The following is a 10,138-nucleotide window of genomic DNA, read 5'->3' as shown; positions in this document are numbered from 1 at the left end:
TTTGAAATAAAATAACTAATAAGAAATAATAAAAGTTTATATTGGATAGAATAACAATGTATGCGTGATGTATACCTCTTTTAGATTGTCATATAACTTGAACCCCTATTCTTTGGAAGCATATTTGAAAAAAACCTGGACATGATTTTAACCCTTATGGATGCCTCGTAGTTTCTTTTAAAAAAATCTGAAACCAACATTTTAGCATGTATTCTCTATTATATAAAAGCCAACGAGAAGGACTAACACAGCATTAAAAGTTGTACAAAAGCTTATTTGATTTGTACATTATATTTGACCTTGAATATGATTTCTTTTCCTTTTTCTACTAACACGTGTACTGCCTCTTTTCCTAGCAAACCACGTGTATCCATTACATAGAAAATAAACGGCTATATCAAAACTCAATTTTCATACTAGTTCTCTACTGAGAAAATTTCTCTTTCTTCTTCACTCTCCAATGGTCTTTAATCCCTTGCCATGGCTAAAAGCAACAATTGCGGCTGTTCAATTCCCAGGTAGTGTCACTACTATGGCCTGCGAGATTCTATTGGTTTTGTTCAAGCAACGCTTGCGGTTGTTCATTCCCAGGTAATGTCACTGCTATGGCCTGTGGTATTCTGTTGATTTAGTTCATGTACATGTTGTTTTCTCAGTTTTATGAATTGGGTTTTTCTTATTTTGTAATTAGTTGTCAAGATCTCTTTTTTTGGATTGGGGGGCGGGGGGGCGGGGGGCGGGGGGTCATCATTTGGTGAAATTCTATGTTAAAAGATTGAATCTTTAAGAAAAAGCTAAGATTGATACTTTAAGACAACTGGATTTTTGAAATTTTAAATCTTAATGGTTTTTCCTTTTGTGAGCTTTGAATTTTAAGTTAAAAAGCATAACTTGTAGCCGGATACATGTAGATGGAAAATGACCTTTGAACCTCTCTCTTGTCATATGTTTGTTGCTCTACATAGTAATGTGAATACAGTAATAAAAGAAATTTATTTTGTCTGTTGTCCAATTCTTTTCTGTTTTCACTTCTTGGGTTTGTTATGCATTGTTTAGTATAATAATAATATGGAATGACCTTTGATATAGAATTGGGGATTCATACAACCGTCGAAGGTGTGGAAAGAGCAATTGTGAGAAGCGGAAAAACCATCAAAGAATGACAACATTACATATTTATCTATATATATATATACACACACACACGCGCTGGTTTATTTTGCTTTTAGAAAATATTAGAAAGTGAAGATTGACAAATCTTGTGCCATTAAAGTGAAAGAAAAAATTAATAAATAGCCAAGAGGGGTTGTTCGGTACTTCCCGTTTTTAGGTGTAAATTTCATATTAGATTGAATTTATTGTTCATGGATATGGATGAGTTAACTAACTTGATATTGTAAAGTACTCAGAGCTGCTTGCTACATGATTTACCAATGATTACTGATTACCAAATGTTTAATGGAACTTGAAGTGTATTGAGTCACTGTGTATTACAACTAATGAGAATGAATGGGTTGCTAAAAGTATTTTAACAGATCTTGATGATTTTGTGAAGATATTTTCGCGGTTGTATGCGGTTGGTCTGAAAGGTACAAAGATCAAAATGAAGTGGCTATGAAATCTGCTGAAGAGCACACCATAATATGTTGGGGTGGTCTGAAAAGTATACCAACTAAATTTCTCTCAAGTAGTATGAATCCTCTGGAGACAATAGCCAAGATGGAAAGACAAGGCTTCATCAAACCCCATCCTTGCCTTAGGGGAAAAACTTCATATGCAGAATGCAAGTTTTCTCTACTATGTTGAGTAAAAGTCTTCTTTCTGCCTATACGCTAAAGATAGAGGGCTCCTCTAATCTCTAATAGACATCAGATGCCGCTTCAACAACAACAACAACAAACCCAGTATATTCCCACATCGTGGGGTCTGGGGAGGGTAGAGTGTACGCAGTCCATACCACTACCTCTAAAGAAGTAGAGAGGCTGTTTCCGATAGACCCCCGGCTCAAGACAAAGGACAGTATATAAAAAAATGCATGGAACATGATAAAATAATATAGGTATGACATCCACCAACAATCTTGAACACTGTCAAACAAGGACACCAAAGCCCTCCTACCTACTGCTGACGACTCAACCACACACCTTAGCCCTCTATCCTAATGTTTTTCCTCCATACCTTCCATACCTTCCTATTCCTATCCTGGGTCATGTCCTTAATCAGCTGTAACTGCTCCATGTCACGTTTAATCACTTCCCTCCAGTATTTCTTCGATCTACCCCTACCCCGCTTGAAACTGTCCAAGGCCAATCTCTCACACCTACGAACCGGGGCATCCGTGCCTCTCCTCATCACATGGCCAAACCATCTCAACCTAACTTCCCGCAATTTATCCTCCACCGACATCACTCCCACCTTCTCTCGAATACTCTCATTCCTAACCCTGTCAGCCCTTGTAAAACCACACATCCAATGCAACATCCTCTTAGTTGAAAAATTAAGCACATTAGGATGCACAACTTTGCTCGACTGACAAATAATAGACTCACTTCTCAGTAAAGGTAGTCGAGTTAAAATTAAGATTTTGGGTGGGTAAGTTAATTCTGCTCTTTTTTACATTTTTCCAAGTCAAGACAGAGCTATGAGGGACTGGCTTCAAAAAGCAAAAATGCTAATAATGTTTTGATGTTGATATCATTTTCTCTCTAACAAATAATGAGTCAAGTGAATAATAATGTTTTTATTTGATTGGTTTTAATATCGTTTGTTAATTTTAAAGTTCTTTGTCTTCATTGCCAAATAAACCTTTCAGTACAGGAAAGATTAGTTTTCTAAACTATATTCACGACTCCACTTAGCAGTGTGTGAATGGAGCATTCCCAATTAATGAAGAAGATGGTAGCGTAATTCAATGCAGACTTTTATCTTGGTTCGATTGGTGAACTTTGTTATGTTATCAAGTTATTGGCTTACTATAGAATAGAAAATAGTTCCCACATATTTATTTGGTTTATAGTTCATAAGTTGTCGTCTAACAACAACAATAACATACCCATTATATTCCCACATAGTGAAGTTTGGGGAGGATAGAATTTATGCAGTCCATATAGTGTCCTACATTACTATAATTTTACAATTTAGATGCAGGTTTTCATTTATGGAATATTAATGTTGGTCATATTATTATTTATTGATTCAAGTAGCTAGATACTTGATCACTGGAATTTGGATCCTCAAAGATTGGCCTATACACAAAAAGACTTAGCGGCTACTTTACTCTTTGGAAGGGTTGAAGTTGAGGTTCCTACTCAATTTCAAGCATGGGGTTCAACAGCTCCTAAAAGTAGCTTGGAGGAAGCAATTTTTTTGTTGTTCGTACTTATGAGCAAAATGCTAAATGGTCAAATAGATTGGGATTCTGAAGTTATGAGGCATTTGACGTTCGCGCTGATAATTTCTAGCAACTTTGTGTCTGTTGCAGATCATATTGAGTAGGTTATTCTCGCAATTTATACCTGAGCAGAAAGGTGGTATCTACTTTCTCTTTGTTATAGTGCGCCTTGCACTACTTCAAGTTGCATACTACAGGCGTGTAAGGTGGTTACTTATTACTAGCAGCGAAAGTAGTTTGACTATTGTCATCAATATATTACCGTAGTGCTCATGGTTTTTGAGAGTATTGTGATTCATGAGCGACTTGAATTGTGTAAAACAGGTACGCTAGCTAGCCCTTTTAATTTATTCATTGGTTCATGCATTAGAGAGGGATAGACAGTTTTTGGTACATTTAATCACTTCGGACTGGACTCTGGAGAAATATTTGTCCATGTTTCCATATCTAGTGCTGGATAAGGTCTTTTGCAGAAAATTGTTAATAGAATCTCGATTTATCTTCAAAGAAATGGCAGATTACATTCTCTTGCAACATATTGGAGACATTGTGAAGTTTGTTCTTGATGTTTTTAAGGAAATTATTTTTTTCTTCATTTGAAGTTATTGACAGATGGATCCGATTTGTCACCAGAATTAGTGTTAAGGAACTAACTCTTAACATGTCCGATAATACTATTTATAAAATCCCTTCATATGTATTCAATTGTCCAACTTTGACACATTTGCAACTCTTCAACTGTATTTTTCTTTCTTGGCTTCCAAAATCTTGTAAGCCTCAATCTGTAAGAAATAACCTTTGTGTCAACCTCAGGTGGTTGTGTTATCAATGCCCCCTGGATTGATAATTTAAACTTGAAGTATTGTCGTGGCACTGAATGCCTGAATATTATTGCATCAAATCTAAAGCTCTTGTGTTACTCGATTGCTCGAACCACAAGGATTCGAGGATCGAGTTGATTGCTCAGGAGTTAACTCGAGGATACAATCATAAGGAATGGGTTTATTTCATATCCTGCTGTAGTTGAGTGATTACATCAACTATTAATAGAAAATAGAAGTTGATCAGTTATTAGTATTCTAACTAACTGAACAGTTGTAGCTAATAGACTCCACTAACTGCTCTTAACTAATTTCTGGAACTCAACTACTGTATCAACACTGCATTTAACTAACTTTTGAATTCTAATTTCCATTTCTATTTACGATAACAGTACTCCCCCCTAATACAAGATCTTTGTCCTACGACAAAAGATGGAAAATGAGTCTTTAACACAGTAAAAAATTCCCAGGTGGCTGCATCAGTAAGAAGACCAATCCATTTCACCAACACCTGAGCAACAGCTTTGTTGCCTTTCTTGATCATCCGTCTTTGCAAAACAGACTCAGGCTGAGGACAGTTTGGATTAGCCAAATCCCAGTAGGTGGGTAAGATATAGTGGTAGGTACTTCATAACACTTTTTCAACAAGGAAATATGAACCATAGGGTGGATTTTGACAGAAGTAGGTAACAACAGAGTGTAGGCCACAGGACCAACCCTTTTTATGATCTGAAATGGTCCATAATCCTTGGACGCCAGCTTATGATTAGAGTGTTGCGAGATAGTAGCTTGATTGTAGGGTTGTACCTTTGAAGTAGACCCAGTCTCCAACATCAAAATGTCTATCACTCCTATGTGAATCAGCCTGTTGTTTCATCCTCACTTGAACCCTGAGCAAGTGGTGCTTCAATAGTTGCAGCTTAAGCTCCCTATTAAGTAGTGTCGTGTCAACATCAGTAGAAGCTGATTCACCTAGTAGATAAGGAAGATGAAGAGGAGGAGGAGGACTATATAATGCCTTATAAGGAGTAGTCTGAATAGCCAAGTGAAAACAAGTATTATACCAATACTCGGCCATCGGTAAGCAGGCAGACAAATTAGAGGAATCATCACTACAGTAGCATCTTAAATAGGTCTCAAGACATTTGTTCAGCACCTCAGTTTGACCATCCGATTAAGGATGGTAGGCTGTGGAAGTATGCAGCAACACACCTTGAAGGCCTAAGAGTTCCTGCCAAAAGGAGCTGAGGAAAACATCCCTATCACTTGTAATAGCATCTGGTAGACCGTGTAACTTCACAATATTATCGAGGAACACCTAAGCGACATAGTGAGCTGTATAAGGATGTTTCAGGGGAAGAAAATGGCCATACTTGCTCAATCTGTCAACCACTACCAAAATGACCTCATATCCATGAGATTTGGGTAAACCATCAATGAAATCCATCCTAATTTGAGACCATACTATCTCAGGGATGGGTAAAGGTTGCAGTAAACTAAGGTAAGCAGTAAGATTTGATTTATTTTTCTGACATACGTCACACCTTTGAATGAATTCCTTCACTTCTATTCTCATGTTCTTCCAATAGAATAGAGTTAGTAACCTCTTGAGAGTAGCTTCCAATCCCGAATGACCTCCATGAGGACCAGCATGCCATAGAGTTATGATATCAGTTCTCAGACTCAGAACTTTACCAATCACTAATTTACCTTTCTTTCTTAATTGACCCTGTAACCAAGTGAATTATTTATGAGAAGAAGGGTCAACCTATAAGTCTCCAATTAGCTTCTTGAGCTCAGGATCAGTATGCCAACTGTCTATAATAGCATCAAACAGATCTGTATTGGTAGGAGAAATAATAAGAGCAAGTAACTCGGCACCAGTGACCCTTGAGAGGGCATCAACCACTTTATTTTCAACACCCTTTTTATACTCAATAGTGTAGTCAAATGGCATCAATTTAGTTAGCCATAACAATTGTGAATTTGTATGCAATTTTTGTTCCATTAAGAACTTCAATGCCTTTTGATCAATTCTGAGTACAATCTTCTGACCTAAAAGATACTGTGACCACTTAGTAACAGCCTGAACAATAGCAAGGAGTTCCCTATTATATACGAATAATACAGCATGTTTTGGAGACAAATCCTTGATAATAAAAGCTATAGGGTGATTTTCTTGCATCAATACAACACCAATACCATATCCGCTCGCATCAGTTTCCACAATAATTGGCTTGCTAGCATCAGGTAAAGCCAGGACAGAAGATTGAGTTAATGTATCTTTCAACTATACAAATGCATCATGAGCATCAGAATTCCATTTGAACCTCTCCTTCTTTGTCAAATTAGTAAGAGGCTTGCAGATAACTCCAAAACCTTGGATGAATCTCCTGTAATAACCAGTCAATCCTAAAAAAACCTCTTAACTGCTTCAATGTAGTAGGTTTAGGCCAATTCCTGACAGCCTGTATCTTCTGAGGGTCAATAGAAACACCTTCAGTAGTGATAAAATGACCAAGATACTCAATCCTATGAACACCAAAGAAGCACTTGCTTTTCTTAGCAAATAACTGATGCTCAACCATTTTCAAAAATATAGACTTCAGATGTACCACATGTTCTTCCATAGTTCTACTATAAATCAAAATATCATCAAATAAAACCAACAGATATTTCCTCAAAATCTTTTAAAATACAGAGTTCATCAACCCTTGAAAGGTTGCAGGGGTATTTGATAATCCAAAAGGCATGACTAAGTACTCAAAATATCCCGAATGAGTTCTAAAAACAATCTTAGGAACATCTTCTTTAGCCATCCTCAATTGATGATATCCTGACCTTAAATCAATTTTAGAGAAGACCTTGGATCCACCTAGCTCATCTAAAAAGTCCTTAACAATAGGGATTGGATACTTGTTTTTTACAGTAAACTTGTTCAAGCCCCCAATATAGCAACTGATAGCATTCTCTTTTGATAGGTTCACTCTTGTCAAAATTCTTTCAAAAACTGCTTGATATTCCCTTACATTTTCTGTCTGCTTAACCTTTTTAATCTCTTCCATGGGATCATCAAAATCAATCCCAAATCTCTCCACTAAAGCACCAACATACTCCTTCCAACTGATAGTTTATGAGTACTGTCTATACCTCATAAAAGAAATATGTCATTGGATTGCTTCACCCTCCAATTGTAATGATGCAATGTTAACCTTCTCATCAGCTGCAATATTCTCCATAGAGAAGAACTGCTCAATTTTGAACAACCAAGATCGAAGGTCATCCCTAGAAAATTTCAAGAAATCCATCCTTGGCCATCGCATGAAATGCGATTGTTGAAAATCCGAAGCAACATGAAAAGGAGAATTATTACCAAAATTAGGGCTCCTATCCTTTTTTCTGCGATTCCTCATTCCACTTTCATGGTCCTGTGTCTCTTTATGCACCAACGGAATGGTGTTCCCCCTATTTTCCCCCATCAATTGTTGTTTCAATTCCGTAACAGCATGATCCAAATTCTTCAATGATGAAACCTTGCCAACTAAATGTCCTACCTCTGTTACCAAGCTCTGCAGCATCTCACATAAATCCCCAATTTTTGCAGTAGCAGTTTCTGAAGTTGAGTCACCAGTTACTCTTGCTCCTTTCACCATTGTTGTCGAGGTTGAGTGGCTTTGATACCAATGTTACTCAATTGCAGGAACCATAAGGATTCGAGGATCGAGTTGATTGTCCAGGAGTTAACTCGAGGATACAATCATAGAAGAAGAAAAAGAAGAAGAAACAAAGAGAAAGATAGAGATAATTAAGAAAGAAGGAATGGGTTTATTTCATATCCTACTGTAGTTGAGTGATTACATCAACTATTAATAGAAAATAGAAGTTGATTAGTTATTCTAACTAACTGAATAGTTGTAGCTAACAGACTCCACTAACTGCTTTTAACTAATTTCTGGAACTCAACTACTGTACCAACACTGTATTTAACTAACTTTTAAATTCTAATTTGCATTTCTATTTACGATAACATCTTGATTGTTCAGAAATCGATATCTTAATCTACTTTGTCGAGTTGGATTTAGCTAGGGTTTTTAGACATGTGATCCTTTGGGTTTAAGTAAAGGAAGTTCATAGAGGGTATTTTTGGAATTTTCAGCATGAGTACAATCCTAGAGAAGCTGGGAGAATGTTGTTCTAGTTTGGAGGGGTTTGATATTGAGGATGGTGTTTGGAAATTGTGTTGTAGAGAGAGAAGATGCTACCTCTGATGCTTTCTTTCTTCTTTCTTTCCTTGCTCTACTACTTTCTGCTGCTCTCCGTAATTTCATTTTTAGTGGAGTAATTTTTTTTTTATTTTGTTGAGATGCTTGTGGAGGTCGATTTCGTTTGGGTAGTCTGCAGACAAGCAAAGATATTGGTTGTAGCTGGATTTAGGACTTTTTAATTGTTTTCTCTTATAAACCTTTAAACCACATCTGATTTTCTCTAGTACCCCTGCTCCTGCCCTTGCATCTCAAGGCATTAAGAATTGTTCTTTCCACGCCATCTTTTAGGACTTTATGGGACTTTACTGATGTGGAGCTCTAATCTTTAGGCCTTGCTCTAACTTCTATTGCCAGTCGAGTGCCAAGTCATCATGGTCATTATCATCATCATCCTAGAGCTCGTACTTCCCCATCTCTTGTAGTGGACTCAGGTATTATTTCTGTTACAGTTGATAATATCCTGTCAATCCTATGCTCATTTCCCTTTCTTTCATTGTTTCAACTTTAGGACAAAATGTGAACCAAAGGCAAAACATGAAAGGAGAATAGGATGAAGGACAATGTTGTTGTGTTGGTGAAACAAACTATCAAGTGTAACAGATGTTCCACCTTCATGTGTACTTAATGCATAATGTATATATAAAGCATGTGTTGTGCATTTAAATCGGGTTATAGTTTTCGGTTTATATGTCATAATGTTGACTTGTTTCATAGATGTCTAGAACTGTCTCATGGACCCCCTCATCCTTATTATTGACATTGTGGTTCCATGTTTTCTCTAACCTTTGGTACCAAAGTGCAGAACCTCAAGGGGTTGTTTGGTTCTCCGATAAGTTACATAGTGTTTAAGGTTGGGAGACTGTAATATGATGATTACTATGATTACTAGACTTAATTAATCTTGACGTTCATTATGTCACTTGTTTTTTCACCTTGGAACTTTAAAAATTATGATGTTTGTCTTACTTGGTCAGTATGTTGGATATATAATCAGTAATATATTACATCTTAATTATATATTTACGTTACAGCTAAGAGGCTCCCAGTAAAGACACTGATACTTTAGCGCATCCAAGAGAATGTATCACTTGCCATAAGATATTTTGGGTCAATATGTATATAAATGCAATGTTATCTGCAATATTACATATATTTCAATATTTTCCTGTATCAATCATATTAGCATGTAAATTTTTGCAATTAGCTTTATTTTTGCAATTAGCTTTATTTCTTTCCATGATACAATGCTTTGTTTTTGTTAAATTTCTTCACTACTATCATTTTGCAAAGAATTCAAAAATCAACAACCACTTGAAATATTAAATATTGGGCCCATGCTCAGCACGGGCCTTGCCCATCTAATAGCTTGAGAAAATTGAAGGAAAGGTGTCTTTTAAGTCTTGAATGAAGGATTGGTGACATTGACCAACAGATAGGGTCAAACATTATTAGATAGGGTCAAACATTATTAGAAAATTAGATCAAGTTAATTGTGGACTTGATTAATATTTTTAAAACTTTCTAATCTTTTCAAAAATACAAATCAACCCAACCCACACCCTATTTCATCCAAATCAACCTCTCTCCTCTCTCTCGAAGACTTCTCTCAACTCTCTTCCAACTAACAGTTCTGCAAAATTTCTCCCTTCAACCCCTGACGA

At 36.4% G+C, this 10,138-nt stretch overlaps 1 long non-coding RNA gene across 2 annotated transcripts; it reads left to right on the top strand.

The window, feature by feature from the left end:
• Positions 1–250: 250 nt before the first annotated feature.
• On the top strand, positions 251–9,393 carry LOC107845698. Of its 2 annotated transcripts, XR_007046145.1 has the most exons (4): positions 251–591; positions 3,204–3,715; positions 8,807–8,908; positions 8,986–9,393. It is a non-coding gene; the product is annotated as an uncharacterized LOC107845698 (long non-coding RNA). The 2 variants fall into 2 exon arrangements; XR_001666950.2 differs by lacking the exon at positions 3,204–3,715 and having other exon boundaries at positions 319–591.
• The last annotated feature ends 745 nt before the right edge of the window (positions 9,394–10,138 follow it).

Source organism: Capsicum annuum, chromosome 10 (genome assembly GCF_002878395.1).
Source record: "Capsicum annuum cultivar UCD-10X-F1 chromosome 10, UCD10Xv1.1, whole genome shotgun sequence".
NCBI lineage: Eukaryota > Viridiplantae > Streptophyta > Magnoliopsida > Solanales > Solanaceae > Capsicum > Capsicum annuum.
This window is presented reverse-complemented; position numbering and strand designations above follow the sequence as displayed.